Source organism: Arvicanthis niloticus, chromosome 14, assembly GCF_011762505.2.
Source record: "Arvicanthis niloticus isolate mArvNil1 chromosome 14, mArvNil1.pat.X, whole genome shotgun sequence".
Classification (NCBI taxonomy): domain Eukaryota; kingdom Metazoa; phylum Chordata; class Mammalia; order Rodentia; family Muridae; genus Arvicanthis; species Arvicanthis niloticus.
In genome coordinates this window covers 7,081,371-7,101,084 of record NC_047671.1, presented here as the reverse complement: position 1 = coordinate 7,101,084, position 19,714 = coordinate 7,081,371, and the positions used below count along the sequence as shown (strand labels likewise).

The window sequence follows — 19,714 nt, the reverse complement described above, 5'->3', positions numbered from 1 at the left end:
TGTATGAAGCCATGGAGTTTTAACATCGATTCTCAGGAGATGCTCTATCTCCACACGGTTCTTCAACCCTGCCGTGAGACAAACAGCCACTCTGCAGCAAGCTACACTCACACTTAAGTCAACTAACACATTCACTGCCACACGTCATGGACTCAGTGGTCACCTGGGTGGCCCAGAATTTGCAGGGCAAGTGCAAGACCTTCCTGTCACATAGACGGTTCCATACATCTGGAAACCATCCTATATACCCAACGGACCTGTGAAGTTTTAAAAAGTACCCTGATTTAACGTTATGAGGTGAAGAACCTCCACAGATACTGTTGAGTTTGCACTGTGTTGGCCACCTGCTGGTGGACCTGGAGTTTACCCTTCAGAGTGGTCGGTTTCCTGTGTGAGACTCCCTTAGAGAAAACTAACTTTGTTTGTGAGTGGCCTGTCATTTTGAGACAACTGTTCAGCTTGCTTTCTCATACCACCCAATATCACAGGCTCAAGGGTGCTACTGCATCCAGTGGTCTGGACCTCTCACTCCGACATTTACCAGGGAAAACGCCTGTATGAAAGGGTCACAGCATTAGGAAGGTTGAGAACCACTGCTCTAGAGCCTCGCCTACAGGCAATTTGATGGAGACATTTTCTCAACTGACATTTCCTCTTCCCAAATGACTCTAACTTGCATTGAGTTGACAAAACAACAACAACAGCAGGAGCAGCAGTAACAGTAACAACAACAACAGCAACAAAAAACAGTCAGACGAGGACCTGAGTTGGCTCTCAGCACCCGTGTCTGGCTCTTTACAACTGACTATAACTCCAGCTCCAGGAGATCCAATGTCTCTGCAGGGACCAGCACTCACGTTCACAGACATGAGCACACACACTCACACACTACACACACACGCACACACACCCTTACCGCTTCTGGCCTCCATGGTCACCAGATATGGATGTGGTGCACAAGCACACATGCAGGTAAAACACACACACACACTCATATACACATGCACACCACACACACATACCTGCATATGTGCACACACACCGCACACCACCTATCACATGCATACACACACACACCCTACCTCTTCTGGCCTCCATGGTCACCAGGCACCGATGTGGTACACAGACACATATGCAAGTAACACACACACATGTGCACAAGCACATGCATATGCACATGCATGCACACACCACACACACTTGCACACGTGCACACACACTACATACCACATGTACACATACACCCTACCTCTTCTGGCCTATATGGTCACCAGGCATGGATGTGGTGCACAGACACACATGCAAGTAAAACACACACACACAGACACACACACACACATGTAAGAGGCACTGGGATAGAATGTATTCACAAAGTCTCTGCCACATCTCTCTGGGGCTAAGTTTCAGGTCAGATGTGTTTGGATGTGCAGAGAGTCCTTCCACACACAGGAGGATTTAGTTGCTTGGAGCCTATTTGGATTCATTCTGCATTCTGAAGCATTTCTTAGCCAAAAACTTAACCCCCTAGTTTTCCAAATCGTAAGGGGTAGGGGTCAGGATAAACCTGCTGCTTAGATCTTACCAATGGTCGCCAAACTTTAACCTCCGACCGACTCTCCGTGGTTGGCAACCCCTTCCCGGGATCAAGCTTCAGCCTTTCAATTAGGAAATGAGAGAGAAAAAGGAAACACAGTGGAGGAGGATCCAGTCTCTGCCCTGTGAAGTAAAACAGATCTTTGCCTACAAAACTTCAGGCTCTTGGGTGACGGTTGTACTTGATCCTACAGGAGAAAACTACAAGTTAGCGGCACCAGGAGGGGCAGCCTTCCGCCCGACCCTGATTTCTTGTTGGTGGGGGAGGCTATTGTTTACTTGAACAAAGAGTAGCCCTGCACAGCCATTAGACGCCATTGCATGCAGGGCCTTGCACAGATGGGGAGGGGAGGGACTCCTGGTTAATGAGCTGAAGGTGTTCCTCTGGTCTAATGCAGACAACAGCCTCCTGCTTCCTCTACCTCTGAGTGGCCTCCCCACAGTGAGACACTGCGCCTGTCACTTCCAGGATCAGGAATGTGCTGCAGGTGGCTCTAGGCCTCCGTGAAGCTTTTCACATACTTGGAGTCTGATTTCTTTCTTTTTTTCTTTTCTGTTTGTTTGTTTGTTTGTTTGTTCTTTAAGACAAGGTCTCTCTCCATTACATGCCCTGTTCTGGAATTCATTATATAGACTGGGCTGGCCTCAAACTCAGAGAGATCTACTTGTCTCTACCTCCTGAGTGCTGGGATTAAAGGTGTGTGCCATGTTCGAGCCTGACTTCTAAGAACCAGAATCCTAGAATTCTGGAGTTAGGCACCCACAGCGGCCTCAACATTTTAAATCAACTGTGAGAGCCTCCACTAATATCCAGGCCCTTGGGCATGTTTGCCACATGGGCCTCTCATGCCAGCTCACCCTTGAATTGTGGCCTCCGAGAAGGCCACGGTTTTCTATATAACCCAAAGTCCAGTAAATACTGAGAGAGCGATTGGACAAAAAAGCACTGGGCTTGAGTCACATAGGATTCATGCGTGCTAAGCCCATTTTTATCTCTGTGATTCTGAGCCTCTGCCAGAGTCCTTCTGAAACCTCAGGGCAGGCGTTTCCTAGGCTTCCCGACCCCAGGAGACACCTTCTCCTTGAGTCAGTCTCCCAACTAAGCTGTACGCTCTGATGCGTTTGTTTACTATAGGAAAACAGCTGTCTGTGGGAATAGAAAATGTTGCTATTGTAGGGAGGGTAGGCTCTCCCGCGGCAGCCTTCTGTACTGACATCTGATTGGACAGGAGCATGTTGCAAAAAGACACACATGGGTCAGGGGGTTGTTGTTAAGTCATTACATCTTTGTGTGAACAACCTACTCAGAAGAGAGAGTAGTATCAGTTGGCTGTGAGACGGGACAGGACGCAGGCTTCTAATCACAAAACAGAGGCAGAAGCCAAAGGTCTAACTGCTGCTGCCAGCCGGGCGGAGGCCGGTCTAACTTGATTCCTTAGGGGAATCAGTGTTTATCATCTAATTCCTAATGGAAAGCACCCGCCTTTGAGCTTCGAATACATCTTAGCCATCAGCTCTATTTACCATATTTCCCTCCTGAAGAGAAAAAGCTACATTTTAAAGGGTCGTTTTCTTCCCTGTGAGATTATTTATTTGCTCTCTCAAAGGAGAGCTGCTGGGGTACACTAAAGCATCTCGTGCTTTGAGTTTCAGAAGCAAATTGCTTCTGCACACATTGTCTTGAGCCTGTGGGTTGTTTTGTTCCTGCCTGAACGTCACGATTTCATTAATCTTCTGGTTTTTAATAGAGGAGCCTTTCATTTATTGCCTCTCGAAAGCTCAGTGCATTGCCGAGGACCTCATAGGCAGAATCATTTCTCTTGAATATTTATTGTTTAATTACTGAATACCTACAACATGCTACATACAGCAGGGGTCATCCCCAGGACCTCAGAGTCCACTGTCCTGAAGAAGTCCTCAGGATCCCATCTTTACTCCACCTTGAGCTAAAAGGAGTCTGGTTTTCCATGACACACACTCCAATCGTCAGCGATTTAAAACTCTGAGAGGCCAAATCACTCATTGCCAGCAAGAGAAAGCTCTCAGCTCCCAAGATCTTCCATTCTTGAAACTCTGGGCAAACATCCCTTACACAAAGGCCACAGAGGGTGGGGATGGGGGAGGGCTCTCAAGGCGACTGTTTTACATCCGTTTGCAAATGTGCTAACGTTGCATTTATTCAGAATCCGTGTTTTTAAATAAAATTTTGGCATTCATCATTTAGTCCCAACAAAAGCTCTTTGGTATATTGACCTAAAACGTCTTTCAGCTGCCAAGATCTTTGGAAAGGTTAAATGAGTCGGTTTTCAGAAGCTCTTGTCCTGCACAGACCAAAGAATCTCTCGGTTGAAAAAGAATGGTTGTATGCCGACACTTTTCTGGGTCTTCCTCCCGCGAGCCGGCCTCAGTTCAGAAGAAAAGCTGCTACAGAGGGGCCAAACGCACTCCCACTTTCTTTAAGCTTTCAGTTTCATCTGAGGAAAGCTCGACGACCTCTGTTGGTGTGGCCACAGCCCTGCAAGAAAATTCGGCAGTCTCTAAGCACAAGCTCGATGCAGTGGCAAAGGCTGCCAGCAGGGGGCGCACTCAAGCTCACAGCAAAGACAAAGGCCAGAAGCAAACTGTTGTGCGGTGGTCAGCGGATGGAGGCAGCTTGGAAAGGCAGGGAGCAGAATCTGAGGGGTCAAACAGCAGCCTAGAAGAAAGTTTCGAACCTTTCACCTCCCCCACCCCCAAAAACAAACACTGAAAGCACAGAAAGACAGAACTGCCAGTTTCATGTTCTAGGAGGTGAGAATCGTTTTCTAAGATGGTTTCTGTGCTCAGGTCTTTGCTAGCCAGATGTTAAGAGTACGCACGTAAACCTTGGGCCAGCATAGCTCCAAGGGTGGTGACAGCCTGAGCCTCAAGCCTCATGCCCGCTGCAGGCCTTGGGAAAGCCTGCTCATTCCTGCTGCTTCGGGAGCTGGCCTGGCCTCGGCCCTGGATCCAGTCCTTTTCTTTTCAGCCCACTTCCTGTTCTTCCCCACCCCCGCCAAGCACAATCAGTGACCTCATTCCCACTGCTGAGAGTGCTTTGGGTGAAACCTTAGCCAGAGGCCCACAGACAGCCCTGGCTTTCACCCTGGGAACACACACAGCGACTGGCCAGCACTGGCCGTTCGGTTTTGCTTTTCAGAAATGCCATGTCTATCTTTAAGCACAGAAACTTCCATCGCATCACGTTAAAAAGCCTCGGGCTACTACTACTTCCACAGTCAGGCATTCCCTGTGCTCTAGTACAGACAGCCTCTTGCTGGGTATCAGAAGGCTGGCAGAGAAGAGATTTTTAAAGAGACATTTGACTCTCGCTGCAGCATCAAACTAAGACAATGGACTCTCAAGAATCAGAATTTGTTGTCTAACTGGGCACATGAGAAGTCGGGAGTCCTCTTGCCAGCCAGAAAGAAAGCTTGTCTCTCAGGAAGAGATGTCACACACCTAGCAAGACAGGGGTCAGTGACAGGCAGGACCACACCATAACCAAGCCTGCTTGCTTTTATCCACCTCTTGTCCCTGTTTAAATCTAAAGCTCACGTCAGACCCCGAAGATGGAGTTAGTAGCAAGTGTCACTGAAGAGCCTGTTTGTTCCTCTTGTCATCGTGGCCACCTTGAGCAAGCCTTTCAGGTGACTTGCTGAGGGTAGATGGCTGAGTCTGGTTCATTCAGGTTTCCAGGCCTCACCCAGATGTTGGCCCTTACAACTCCAATAACAGAAACACAGGGCTGGTTTAATTAGACCCATCATTAGCCTGCTAGTATCATGTGTGGAACCCCACGGAGTGGAGGTAGGAACTGGAAGCCATCTATTGGGTGAGCTGGCTTTACTTCCAGGTCACTTGGAGACTAGCTTCTCACCACAGACTGGAGACCTGTAGTCACGATTTCCACACAAGTCTAATTGCCCCAGAGGACACAAGGCTTCAATTTTTTTTTCCTTTTTTTCCTCCCTGCTCCCTAGAATGTCAGGGTCTCTACTCCAAGTTCATCTGTCCCTAGCTACACACCCCGCTCTTTTAAATATTCACAGAGTTATGTGGCTCTTTGTTGCGGCTTCTATTTCCTGTGTGTCTTCACCACACGAGAACAGAGAAGCTGAGGAGGGGAAGATGAGGGGCCGGTTTGCTCTCCCTTCATGCCCCAGTGAACCCACGACTCCCCCACCCTTCGGCCTGGGAGAGATCCAGCATGCCTCTCTGGTCAGAACACTCTGTGTTGGATGCCTTTTCTTTTTTAAGATAAAAGTTTTATTTTAGAGAGAAGCACAAAGCCCTGGGTGTTGTAGTCCCGAGTGCTGTGAACTAGCCGGGATTGGCCAGGGCTCCAGGACTTTCAAGCTGTGCAAAACAAATCGAATCGCCCCCTGATAGCCTACAGGACACAGTGGCTACCTCCCAACCCAGGGTCCCCACCCTGGACCCCAGCCCTGCCCCTCACAGGCTGCAGCAAGCCTGGAAGCTTTCTTCTGCCACTTAACTCTCAGGAGTAACTGCTTTTCCCTTCCCTGTGAGGGTTAATACTGTCAGCCTCCCAGGTCCTTCCATCACCTAGGAGACAAAGCTCTGGCACTTGTGTAATGATGGTTCCAGATTGGGTTAGCTGAGGTGGGAAAACCTATCCTAATTATGATGGCACCCTCTACCAGCCCATGTCCCAGGCTGGATGGGAAAACAGAGTGGGCCGGAACCCGTGTTCATCTCTCTGTGCTTCTTGACTTTGAATGTGAAATAGCCAGCCTTCTTCACACTCTGCCTTCCCTTTCACTGTGAGCCAAAAATGAGCCCTTTCCTTCTTCCTTCCTTCCTTCCTTCCTTCCTTCCTTCCTTCCTTCCTTCCTTCCTTCCTCCTTCCCTCCCTTCCTCCCTCCCTCCCTCCCTCTTCCTTCCTTTCTTTCTTCTATCCATCTCATCCTGTTTGTTTGTCAAATCAGTGAGAAGCAGGGACTCAGTTTACCTCTTACACTCTTAGCCTCTTCACTTTCCCCTTGAAGCCACAGCTCCTCCACCCCCCACCCCTGTTCTTACAATCCCCATTCACACATTTATCCATGGAACGTGCATTGTTTGAGTGCCTGCTGTGTACAACACGGTCCTAAATCCTGGAGCTGTAACATTGGTGGAAAATGAAAATCTGGTTAGATTCTGCCTCCAGCCACTCTTAGAGGAAGCAGCAAGCCAAGGCAGACACGTTGGCATCGGGGAAGCCTGGGCTCCTCTGCAGATTCCCATTCCCCCCTCACCAGAAGCTGAACAAGTGCAGAGCCCATCTTCACAGACTTCATCTCCCAGAGTATGTGAGCAGCTTATTTCTCAACTCCCTTTCCCTCACCAGCTTCAGGGGCTCTGCTATAGAAACAGGAAATAAAGGAGTTTCTCTTCCTTCTGTGTTCAACCGTGTACCCCATCACCCACTCTCACCCCAACACCACAATGCCCTCCCATGCATCTCTCCTCTGGTCTCATTAGTTCTCTGTCATAGCACAGTTCTTCTTAAATGTCCCTTCTTGGAGAATCCCATCCTTTCACTAGCCCTGCAGGTATGCCAGCACCCAGCCCAGCAGGTGTGCCACTGCCCAGCCCCACAGGTGTGCCACCGCCCAGCCCAACAGATGTGTACCTGGTCTATCTGTTCCCTTGACACTGACCTAACTCAGTGTTTCTCCTTGACTCTATTCACTATTGGTGGTCACAGCCAAAGACAGTAACTAACTTCGGGATGCTGGAACAATACCAGATGTTTCTGACCTCCTGGTGACCCACTAACACACACACACACACACACACACACACACACACACACACACACACACACACACACACACAGTCATGCTCATCATTGTTTGGATGCTAGTACAATGAGGCAGGAATTGCTCTGTGAAGCACAGTGGGTAGTGGAGGCTGAGGACGTAGCACGTAAGAAACACCTTCCTTTTCCCCCGCAGCACCCAGAGGGCAGAAGAAGGGCATTCCCCCCCCCCCACCTAGTCCTTTCCTTACAGCCTTTGCCCTTCTGGGTACTGCTACTGCAGGTGGTGACCCAGTCTGCAGGAAGGGTGTGTAAAATAAAAGAGGAGCCCTTGTGCCCAGCAGGGACTGGGTTTTCGATATCTGCTTTCCCTGGTGACTATCTCATCACTGAGCTGAGCTCTACCCTTGACCCACCAGATTCCTGGGCTACTTGAGGACGTGGGGAGAGCCCCCTCACCTCACACCAACACACCTGCACCAAAGGCTCTGCCCTGTGACTTGAAGGCTTCTTAGTGGAATGAGTCCTTCCCTGGGGTAACCATTCCCACTCCATGTTCTACCTCAAGCACAGAACATCACATTCCTAAGGTCGGGCTCCCAGAGGCTGACCTGATACTTCACCAAAGAAAAGTAGACTGAAACAAGGCTCGTCTGATGCGCCTCTGACGCTGAGATCGGGGCCGTTTATATGCCGAGAAATGCATCATTAAGTCACAAAACCTGGGAAGCTCAGGCACATGCGCACAGGGTCTGACTCATCCCGATGCCCCTTTTGTACAACTTAGTAGAAAATGTTCTGTGGGAATGGGAAGGAGGGGGAGACTGGGTGCCTGCAAAGGACAGACTGCCAGATGTGCCTCCTACTCAGCCAGCCAGAAGGGCCCGGTTCCATGCAATACTTACTTGTTTTTTTTTTTTTTTTTTTTTTTTTTTTTTTTTTTTTTTTGGCTTGTACACACGTTCAAGGACAAAGATAGCTGTGGACAGCTCATTCCTGTAGGCAGAGCACAGCATAGCATCTCCCTTTGGCTTTTCTGTAGTCATATGAGAACTCTGAACCTCTGATTGGCTATTTCAATAATATCAAACTAATCGGGCTGCAGACGTGGCTCAGCTGTCAAGAGCACTCAAGTGGAGCCAGGTTCCATTCCCAGCACCCAAGCAGGGGTTTAAAATCATCTGTAACTGCAGTTCCAGAGCACCCGGGGCTGGCTTCTGTGAGCACGTGGGGCACTTAGGTGCAGGCAAAACACTCACACGTAGAAAATAAAAATAAGGTGCATCTTTTTAAAACTCAAATTAATTTTGTATTGTTTGGTTCGTTTCCTCGTTTTATCTTCAGACAAGGGCTAGGAGAGCTCCTGTCATGGGACCCACGGGCTACTGTTTGTTTCTTTGTTTATTGTAGTACTGAGATCAACCCCGGTCCCGACAGCAGTTTAGTCAAGAGTTCTTCTACTGATCTAGACCTCAGCCCTCCTGTTGCTTCTCAGTTGCCCAGGCTGCCCTTGAATTTTCAATCCCACTGTCCCAGCCTCTGTGCAGGTGGGCTGCAGGGGACCCCACCTGGCTCAGATTAACCATTGGTCCTTCAAAGTGACCCATTGCTGTGAACCCAGATACTACTTTTTAAAAATATATTTTTTAAATTTTATTTTATGTGCATATATATATGCACACACACACTTGTACCACAAGTGTGCAAGTGCTCTTAGGTCAGAAGAAGGTATCTGATGCCTTACAATGGGAGTTATAGGCATTTCTGTGTGGGTGCTGGGAACTGAACCCCAGTCCTCTGCAAGAGCAGCGAGTACTCTTAACCAGTGAGCCACCTCTCTAGTCCCTAGTTGTCACTCTTTTATTTTTCTTTCTTTTTTCTTTTTTAGATTTATTTATTTGTCTTATATGAGTACACTATCACTATCCTCAGACACACCAGAAGGGGGCATTGAATCCCATTACAGATGGTTGTGAGCCACAAGGTGGTTGCTGGGAATTGAACTAAGGACCTCTGGAAGAGCAGTCAGTGCTCTTAACCTCTGAGCCATCTCTCCAGCACCCCTAGTTGCCACTCTTATAAGCAACTTATAGCACAGCGATAAGTATATAGTATATATATTATATTATATTATATTATATTATATTATATTATATATAATACTATATTATATATATATACTATATAATATACTTATAATATATATATGATATATACTTAAGTATATAGACTATATACTTATAAGTATATAGTGCTTTTATAGCATAGCCAGGTTTCTGCTTCTACTGGGTAGTTTTGGGAGCTTGGACCAGGTCACCAGGTATAGCAGCAAACATCCCTTCTGAGTCCTTTTGACAGCCCAAATACACATATTTTAAAATGTAGATTTTGTGTGATTAAAAAAAAATAAGACGCTTGGCAAAGAGACATCTTGTTGGTTGTGGTGTCCTTATATCAGTCATGGGCAGAGCAGATGGCAGTCCTTTTGTGCATCCTACTTGATGCCTGGCTTGGTGGCCAAAGTTCCTTTATGCCTAGGACTCATGCAGTGTGTGGTGTGTGTGTGTGTGGTGTGTGTTTTGGAGGTTGTAAGAAGGGCAGATACTAGGGGACTGGGAGATGAGCAGGACTGGGGTACACAAGGTGAAACAAAGAATCTGTAAACAAAAGAAATAAGATGTCTGTCTCTCTGATGCTATCTTATTTTGCATAATGATCTTGTTTCATTCATTTTCTTGCAAACAACGTAACCTCATCTTTCCATATGGATGAAGGAAACATTGTGAACTTCTGTCTTATGTTGTCCCTACCAGGTCATCTATGAGAGCATCCAGACCTGCCATCTCTCTTTCATTACCATAGGAGTCCTGCTTGCTACCCCTCACTACTGCTATAAGCTTGGGAGCAGGCCAGGTAGCCAAGACCAGAGGAGGGAGCCTCCATCTGAAGCAGCTCTGATGCACAGTCTAGCCATCCTGTTCAGCTAAGGTCAAGCCAGTTCCTTGGTGTGCCTGCTTTTCTCCTGTGTGATGGACACCTGTGACTGGCACATGACAGGGACTAGGAGTTTTTGTTTGCTTGTTTTTAATGACCAGTGGCTTTGTGTGGTCTTTGTGGTGGCCACACATGAGAAACATGAGAGAACAGAGACAGGAGAGAATGCTCACTGTTCGGCAGAGAGGAAAGGGAGAGGTTGCAGGTTTTGTGTTTGGATACCCAAGCATCATTCCCTCTCAGTGTTCCCACATCTATCATTAAAGAAAATGCCCTGCAGACACGTTTATGGGCCAGTCTGATGACGTTATTTTTCGAATTGGGTTTCCTTGTTCCAAAATGACAGTGTCAAGTTGACATAAAAACTATCCAGCATAGACTATCAAAACTAAATAAAACACAAATCAAACTTTCTTTCATTTTGATTTAGGCAGTCCTATGGAAGGGCCAGGGTTCACACTGTATCCAGTAGTTGATTGTGTGGGACAGTGGCCCTCATTTGAAGATCCAGCTGGCTACTGAGCCCAGCACAAGCTTGGGTCTCTCAGGGGTATTTGTGCATCTGCTGCTCTCAGTATCTTTGTTTACCTGGGTAACCCTGTCTCAGTGGCTTTTCTCAGGATAACTGGGAAGCTTAGTAAATTTGGCCAGAGTACAGTGGAGACAGGGTTGCACTGTGCAGTCAGAACAAAGATAGCCCTGCCTTCTTCCATTCAGCTGTACATAAACGCTACACCCCAGATAATACTCTGCTGAGCTCCATCACAAGTTGGCCAGCCCTTCCTCCTGTACCCTTGAAATGTCATGCTTCCCAGAGGTCTCGGGAGTACGGTGTGTTCCACGGAACTCAATAAGCAGCGGCTGTTTTCTTAGATGAGCCTGTAAACAGGACAGACTGCTGGGTTGAGATCCACCTTGTTCCTAGTGTGCTCATCAATGGGTCTGCAACTCAGAGCTGTGGATCATCCAGAGAGGCTGGAACCAGATGTGGTACCTGAATCAGAGGGGCCGACTACATCCTTCCTTCCATATGAGTCCCTTGGCATTCCCGAGACTTAATGTCACCTAAACCTAGAGTCTGTGACCGTACACTTGGCTCAGCTACTCACTGCTCACATAAGTCTCCTCACCCCGTACTGAAGAAAGCATTCACGTGGGAATCCCTGCTCTTTGTCTGGGAGAACTAGCCCGGCAAAAGCAATTGGAAGGCAAGTGTGGGAAGCCCTGTCCTTCACAACCACACAGCAGGCCCAAATCCCCTCACTTGGTGAGTTTCATTGGCAGTGAATTCCCACGTGCTTCAGGCTAACCGCATTCCCAGCCTGCAATAAGCTGAACACTAGTGGCAATGACTGCTTCAGTTTCCCACCACACACACGTGCACACACACACACACACACACACACGCATGCATACATGCATACACATGTACACACGCACACACGCATTCACACACACATACACAATGCACATTCACATGCACTCACACACATACACATATCACACATGCATGTGCACCCACACATACATACACACACATGCACATTTACATATACATGTACACACATACACATATATATGCATGCACACATACATACACACCACACACATACATTCACATCACACACTACCCTCACACACATGTACATGCATACAGACATGCATGCACACAAAATCATACACATACACACACAACACACATGTGTACATTCATACACACATGATGCATGCCAACACACACACACACACACACACACACTCCTTGCATAATTGCTTCTTTCCTCTGATTCACAACATCTTCTTCTAGTGCATAAATGAAACCATGCACTCCTCCCATTGTACACCCTGGGAACACAGCTCCGAAAGAGAGTGCTGGATGTTTACACGGGAAAATATGTATTCCTCAAAAATACTGTTTGAAGCCAGAAATAACTTACTCATTGACAGTTTAGAAGGAAAGAGTGGGAAGCCTTTTCCCCCTAGTTATTCACAAAAAAGTATCTCACTGTTGCCATAGACACGGATCTACCCAAGGGCAGAGCCCTCTCAGAGGATGTAATCCTCCGCCCTGGATTAGGTAGGTGTACAACAGCAGCAAGGGAGACAGATGCAGAGAAATGTGGGAGTTCGGCCTGAAGACAGCTGTTGGGGTGTCAGTGGGTGTCCCTGAACTTGGAAACACAGACTCAAAGAAGGCACTGGCACCGTCGAGCCTCAGCCTCAAACCTGCCCTGACTGCTTACCGGTGACGGGGATCCAGAGCCTCTGTCCATTCCCCCCAGTAACAAAAGTCTAATCAATAACTAAAGATGTTCCTCAACCCAAAATTCAGAACACGTTTAGGTTTCCACACTTGAGATGTATTTTACAGCAACAACACTGTCTAAAGTCTTTGTTTTATGTTCAGTGTGGCAAACTCTATGAAAAAATAATAACAAATACAGAGCCGTGGCCAGTTAGAGCCAGCTGGCTAAACACTGGGGTCAGGGAGGGCCTCAGATGGTGCACAGAGAGAAAGCTTTGGGAGGATAGGGTTGGGTGGGCCCGCACTCTTCACTTGGATTAGAAATTGAGCCCTAAATCTACATTCTCCTGGCTTCTAGGCTTAATCCATTAGCTCAAAACTTGAAGACCTCGGGGATGGAGATGGCTCAGCAGTTGAGACTCACTGCTCTTCCAGAGGACTTGAGTTTGATTCCCAGCACACACACAATAGCTCCTAACAGTTTGTAACTCCAGTCCCGGGGGATCCAGTGCTCTCTTCTGGCCTCCTCCAGAGCCAAGCATCATGTGGTGCCAAGCAGGCATAGACATAAATGCAGGCAAAACACCTATACACATAAAATATTATTTTCTAAAAAGAAAGAAGACCTTCATATTCATAATACATTCTTTGCCATGCTCACCCACTGTAGTTCACATTCCCCCCTCTTATCTGCTTGCTTAAGTCTAGGGCAGTGGTACTCAACCTTCCTGATGCTGTGACCTTTAATACAGTTCCTCCAGCGGTGACCCCAACCATAACATTTTACATTGCTACTTCATAACTGTAATTTTGATAACGTCATGACTCGTAATGTAAATATCTGATATGTGACCCCCAAAAGGGTCTGGACCCACAGGTTGAGAACTGCTGGTTGGAAGCTATTAATGTGGCTCAAATGTGCCCTGTGAGCCAATGAAAGGGTTTTGGAAGTAGCTGGAAGTGGTGGTTGCCCAACACCGAGCAGAAGCCATGCCAGTGGATCCCATGCTGGAGTGTGAAGAAACAAAGACTGGTCCGGGAATATTTCTCTTGCCTATTTCAAGCCCTGGGCTTGAAACCATCAAGGAAAGAAAGAATGAAACAACACGTTTAATGTTATGTATAATTCACCACAAGTTTTTAAAATTACTTTTTTTTTAACATAGTAACCTGCACTGCTAAAGAAAATAGAAACAAGTTTACTTAACTAAAAACATGCAGAGGGAAGGAACACAAATCACATGGTTAGCACACATCTTGCTAAATGCTCCTGGCAGGGTGTCATGTTTGTTTGTTTGTTTGTTTTTTGCTTTTTTTGTTTTGTTGTTTTTGGTTTTTTTTTCCTGTAGGGGTATTCGTGGAGAAAATATTGCTTTACATTTGTTTATTTATTTAATATTTTTGTAACGGGGTCTCCTAAGATGACCTTGAACTTCAGATCCTCCTGCCTCCACCCAGTCAGTACTGGCTTAGCTGACATAGAGCAGCACCACACCCAGGTTTGTATGCTAGGGATCAGATGCGAGGATTGGTGCTTGCTCAGCAAGCACTAACCTGAGCTATGCTCCCAGCCCTGTTACTTTACTTTAAAAACAAGCCGCGAGTGCCTGCGGTGGGTACCAGTCCAGGGCAATACAATGGTCTGAGGTCTGAGCTTATCAACAAGGGGTACCGGGTAGAGATGTAAGATCTCAGGTGATTGGCTGAAGTCCCAGGCGACACCAATAGCTGTCCCTTGGCAGCTGCAGAAGATTGAAGATCTCTTTCTCTCTCTCTCTCTCTCTCTCTCTCTCTCTCTCTCTCTCTCTCTCTCTCTCTCTCTCTCTCACACACACACACACACACACACACACACACACCCCACACACCCCACATAATGAAGGGGGCAGTCCAAGTCACCTTTGCCTTGGCAAAGGCAGTGTTGTCTGAGAATGGTTAGAGACGTTTGGAAGGTTTTTTTATAAGGGCGGAGCCAGGGCTAGGGAGGCGGTGCCTAAAACTCAAGCAAGGGAGGAGGGAAGCCTGTGCCCACCGCGCATGTCCATATGAGCCCGGGGTTGAGTGTCACCAGTCTGTTATCATTCTTTCCACCACCAGCCTGCCAAAAAGGGGGGAGGAGAGAGAGGCGGGATGTGGCTAGAAGTTTAAACTTACATGATTTAAATATTTAAGTAGCCCACATAGAGACCACAGTGTTCTAGACAGCTACTGGCTAAGTTTGGATGTCTAGCAAAGTAGAAAATGGAGATAACATCAGAGTGGGCAGAGATGGCCGGGCAACCCTCCCAGCACCCCTGGGCGGTTTACAGACTCACCTGTTGCTTCTTTGTGCTTGCATTCACATCCGTCTGAGCCCCGGTATGTAGATAGCTCAGAAGTAACCAGAGCTTGGACAACATCACTTCCTTGCCTTGTGCGCCGAGGATAAACAGCATTTGGAGAACAGGATCCACGGTACCCCTTCTCTCTGTGCCCACCTTGCTGTCATCATCATTCAGGATGGTGGCCAGAGAAGTCACCTCTGCCTTTCAAAGGGCAGGTCCAGAGCTGGAGACATAGTTCAGCTGGTAAAATGCTTGCTTTGTCAGCATGTAGACCTCAGAAAGTGTATTAAAAAGCTAGGTGTGGTGGCTCTCATCCCTATGCTGAGGGACCAGAGACAGGAAGACTGCAGGGACTGGCTGGCCAGGCTAGATCACCTATCCTCGGTGAACTCTATCTCAAGAGATCCTGTCTTAAAGAAAAAGACAGGACCGGAGTAATAACACCCAAAATTGAATTCTGACCTTCACAGACATGCACACACATACATATGCACTACCCCTATAAACAGACACACACCCAAACATTCATGCACAAGCCCCCACACACATACAAATAAAAGAGAAACTTAACACCAACAAAGACCGGGACTAAGAAGGGACCTCCATATTTAGTGGGTGTCAGCTTCTCTGTCATCCTATTGAACATTTTAAAGGGACGTGGGTTACTATATGAATTGCAGTTTTCAAAACAGACTTTTCATCTGGACTCACTACTCAGTCACCACTGGATGCCTCGGTGACAGTGGAAAACAATACCACCATGGGAATAGATGGGTCCCCTGAGATTAAGTCCTTACAGCCTGTGGCCCTGGGGGACCTGAGGGAAGACAGTTTTAAGAAGGTGGAAATCTCTGAAATTACAATTAGCATTTGATCTCATGATTTTGAAGGGAAGAAATGTAGCTCTTAGCCCTCTTCAAAAATGGCATGTCCAGTTCAACATGTGTTAACTCTGCAGGCATACTGATATAGCCATGTAATATAACACAACTAACAAATGAAAATTTGTGTGTGTGGGGGAGGGAGTCTTTGCCCAGGTTAATTGAGCCTTTCAGAGGGTTAAGGAGTCCAGGCGTAATATTTGTGTAAGATGCCTTTCCTTAAGACTTTGTTTTTCCCTAATGAAGAAGGTATGTTGTTGGTTTCTGAGACAGCGCACACTCCATAACGGCACTGAAATCGATGTCTTGTCAAACTGAGTCTGTTTGCAAATGAGAAAGTGTGACAATACAAGTACTGAGCTGCTGGGGGAGACACTCACAGATATTTGACCTTTTCGGTCTTGTTTTGTTTTGTTTCTGGTTTTTCGAGACAGGTTTCTCTGTGTAGCCCTGACTGTCCTGGAACTCACTCTATAGACCAGGCTGGCCTCGAACTCAGAGATCCGCCTGCCTCTGTCTCCCAAGTGCTGGGATTAAAGGCATGCACCACCACTGCCCCGCTTGACCTTTTCAGTCTTAAAAGAGGGGTTTGGCTCTCGGGTTCCCCCCAAATTCTGGCTACTTGATTCTCAGTAGAGACAGTCTAGAAGCTGGTGATTTTTAAGGGTCTGTATATCCCCTACAAGTGAGTTTACAGGTGAGCAAGGGCCAGTAGGTCTTGAAATGCTATTTATTTGAGGAACTATAGTATAATATTTTTGGGTCACTTTCAAACACAGATTAATTGCTTAGAATCTGAAGGCTGAGACATCCAAGGTAATGTACCATCCTCCCTGGTGCCTGCTGTCCTGACTGTCATAGGTCTAGGCTCTGTGTCCTCCTGTGAAGTCCCCCAGGGCTTCTTTATAAGCCCTCTAATTCCAAAGTGAGGGAAGCCCCCCCCACCACCCCCCGACCGAATCACACTGCAGAGCACTGTTGCTGAAAGCTACCGTAGTTCTCAACCTGAATGTTCAGTGGCACACTGTATTTTCCCACAAGGTTTTAGACTCTACTCCACTTCAGTCATTATTAACGCCTGGAGCGAAAGTAACAGGAAAGAATCCAAAAGAAGCTGACAAGAACTTTATGACTTGCTATTGCTTTTTCTTGTTGCTATTTATTTAGATCAGAGTGTGCTTAAGAGTGTCAATCAGTCAAGAAGGGAAGATAAGTTGAGGACGTTATGAATTCTTTCTAAATTTTCAGTCCAGTCTAGACATGGGTTGTGACTGTTAGCTCAGATCCCATGGTATTTTGAATCATCTCGTCAAACATGATTAGAATATGGGGTGTGGTCTGATGGTGACTTGACTTCTATCCCCGAAGCCCCTCGACAGAGTTAGGTAATGTGCCTTAATGTGCCTCTGTAATCCCAGCACTTCTATGGCAAGACAGGGGAGGCAGAGAGGGGAGAACCACCCAGAAGCTCCTTGTTCAGTTATCCTAGAGTTCTCAGCTAAGCAGAAACAAGAGCAAACCTGCCTCAGCTAGGTGCAAGGTGAGAAGCAACTCCTGAAATTTGTCTTCTGATCTCCACACACTCACTGTGCATATGCATGCCTGCATCCAGCCCTCCTCTCTCTCTGTGTGTCTCTCTCTGTGTCTCTCTGTCTCTCTGTCTCTCTGTCTCTCTGTCTCTCTGTCTCTCTGTCTCTCTGTCTCTGTCTCTCTCTCTCTCTCTCTCTCTCTCTCTCTCTCTCTCTCTCGTGTGTGTGCAAACATACGTGCACACACATAGTACACAAATAAATTAATTTAAAAATAATAGTTATACGATCCAGGACTTGTGGTACATGCCTTCAGCCCTGGCCCTGGGGGACCAAGACAAGAAAGAGGATTGAGAAATTTGAGGCCAACCTGGACTGTACAGTGTGACCAGCTCAAACAATCATGCACAGAAAACAAAAATGGAGTGAGGAAGGGAGGGGTAGATGGAAAGAAAGTGGGATAGATGAGAGGAGTTTGGATAACTGGAGAGATGGAGAGGTAGGTAAATAGAAAGATGGATAAAGGGAAGGAGAAATATAGGAGGGAAAGGAGAAGAAAGGTCAAGAGGGAAAAGAAGGCCTTCAATTCCTCAATGTGACCGGCCCAAACAGATGGGGGTGGGGTATTAACTTTAAATATGGAGCCATGAAAGGAAACCAAATAAAGAAATTGGGGGCTCTGAACACAAGTTTGCACTGTGGGGCCACGTCCTGAGATTTGCCTCTCTATGTGTGCTGACAGAGGAAAGCTCTCACAAGCTGTGAGAAAAACCGGAGGTGCAGTCGCATTCTGTTGTTTGTTGTGCCTTTTGGTTTCTGTGAGTATGAAATGACTCAGAGGAGGAAGGAAAGGAAAGCAGAACCTCCAGCCGGGAAGGCATGCAGCTCTGTCGTAAAGAGCACCCGCACAGCACACACGAGAGGTGGCTCTCCGGTCCATCAATCCCCTAGCGGGGTGACGTCACACAGAAACCCACTCACTCACCCCGGCATGGACTGAGCGGACTGCTCCGTGCGGCAGCCTGAAGATGCTTCCTGCAATTATCTGTGAATTATATTAGCAACGCCTGACGTCTCTCCCTGTGGAAATAGGGAAAAATCTGGTAAAATAATACGTTTTTTGACAAAAAAAAAATGTGCTGAGTTAATACAAGGTGAGTGGAGATGACAGGATATCAGTCTGTGACATCCATCGGGAGGTGGCTGAGTGGGGGCTTCTGATTCTCACATGGCAGGGCACACATGTCCTATGGCCTCAGTGTATTTTTGTAGACTTAAAAAAAAAGGGAGAGGCAGGTGTTGAATATGAGTCACTGCATCTCCTTGCAGCTGAGAGCTTCTGAGCCTTTCAGAAGTACATTCCCCGAAGGTAATGACTTTAATTTAATGCTACCATGGCCGATCCAAGATATAGTTTAAATATTTATTCTGGAAGCATCTAGAGGTGCATAGCACGGCTGAGGTACTGACTCTGGGTGGGTCTCTATAAGGGAAGCAATGTGACAGGAATTCACTGATTGAACTCACCTGCATAGTCGTCATTTCCTCTCCCACTGCAACGCTGAGTCGGTGGTGACAATGTGCAGAGTCACAGGTCTCGGTGTGTGGTGTTGGAGATACATTCTGCAAAGATGCTGCCCTCAGAAGCTTCTAAGACGCCTACCCACGAGGTTTTAAAAAGATCTAGAGAGGCTACACTGGACTAGGGGTGTGGTTCATGAGCAGAGTGCTTGCCTAGCCTGCAAGAGTCCCTGGGGTTGATCCCCTGGGCGAGTACACACACACACACATACACACACACACACACACACACACACACACACACACACACACACACACACACGAGAAATGCCCTGTGGGTGAGAATGACTCCACATAAAACTCCAAACACAGTAAGCAGTAAGCAACACCACATCTTTCTCGGACACACAAGCCTTCCTCTCACATCTTAAGTATACGATGATTTGGGGTTGTAATGGTTTATCTCCATTAGCTACTTGACAGAATCATCTAGAAGAAACATTTTCGGGTATGTCCATGAAGGATTTTGTACATTAGGCTGAACGGGGTGACTAGACCCCTCTAAAGCCAGGGCACCTGCGGTTGCAGACTGAATTAAAGAGAGAGAAATTAAGCCAAGTATCAGCATTCATCTCTCTTGCTTCTTGACTCTGTGCACGATGTGATGATGTGACAATGTGACCAACGACCTCAAGCTCTGGTTTACTCAGCTTCCCACAGGTTGGACTGTCCCCTGGAGCCACCAGTCCAGATAAACCCATCTTTAGGTTTCTTTTGGTAGGCATTTTATCACAGCAAGGAGAGAGGGAGCTAAAACATGGGATAATCTCAGATTCAATCTG

At 47.1% G+C, this 19,714-nt stretch overlaps 1 long non-coding RNA gene across 2 annotated transcripts; it reads right to left on the bottom strand.

Annotated features, from left to right (window-relative positions):
• Positions 1-3,404: 3,404 nt before the first annotated feature.
• Positions 3,405-15,625, bottom strand: LOC143434260 (uncharacterized). 2 transcript variants are annotated; one of them, XR_013103601.1, is made up of 2 exons: positions 14,933-15,625; positions 3,405-4,108 (listed from the first exon to the last, which is right to left on the bottom strand). It is a non-coding gene; the product is annotated as an uncharacterized LOC143434260 (long non-coding RNA). The 2 variants fall into 2 exon arrangements; XR_013103602.1 differs by lacking the exon at positions 3,405-4,108 and adding an exon at positions 14,376-14,715.
• Between the last annotated feature and the right edge of the window lie 4,089 nt (positions 15,626-19,714).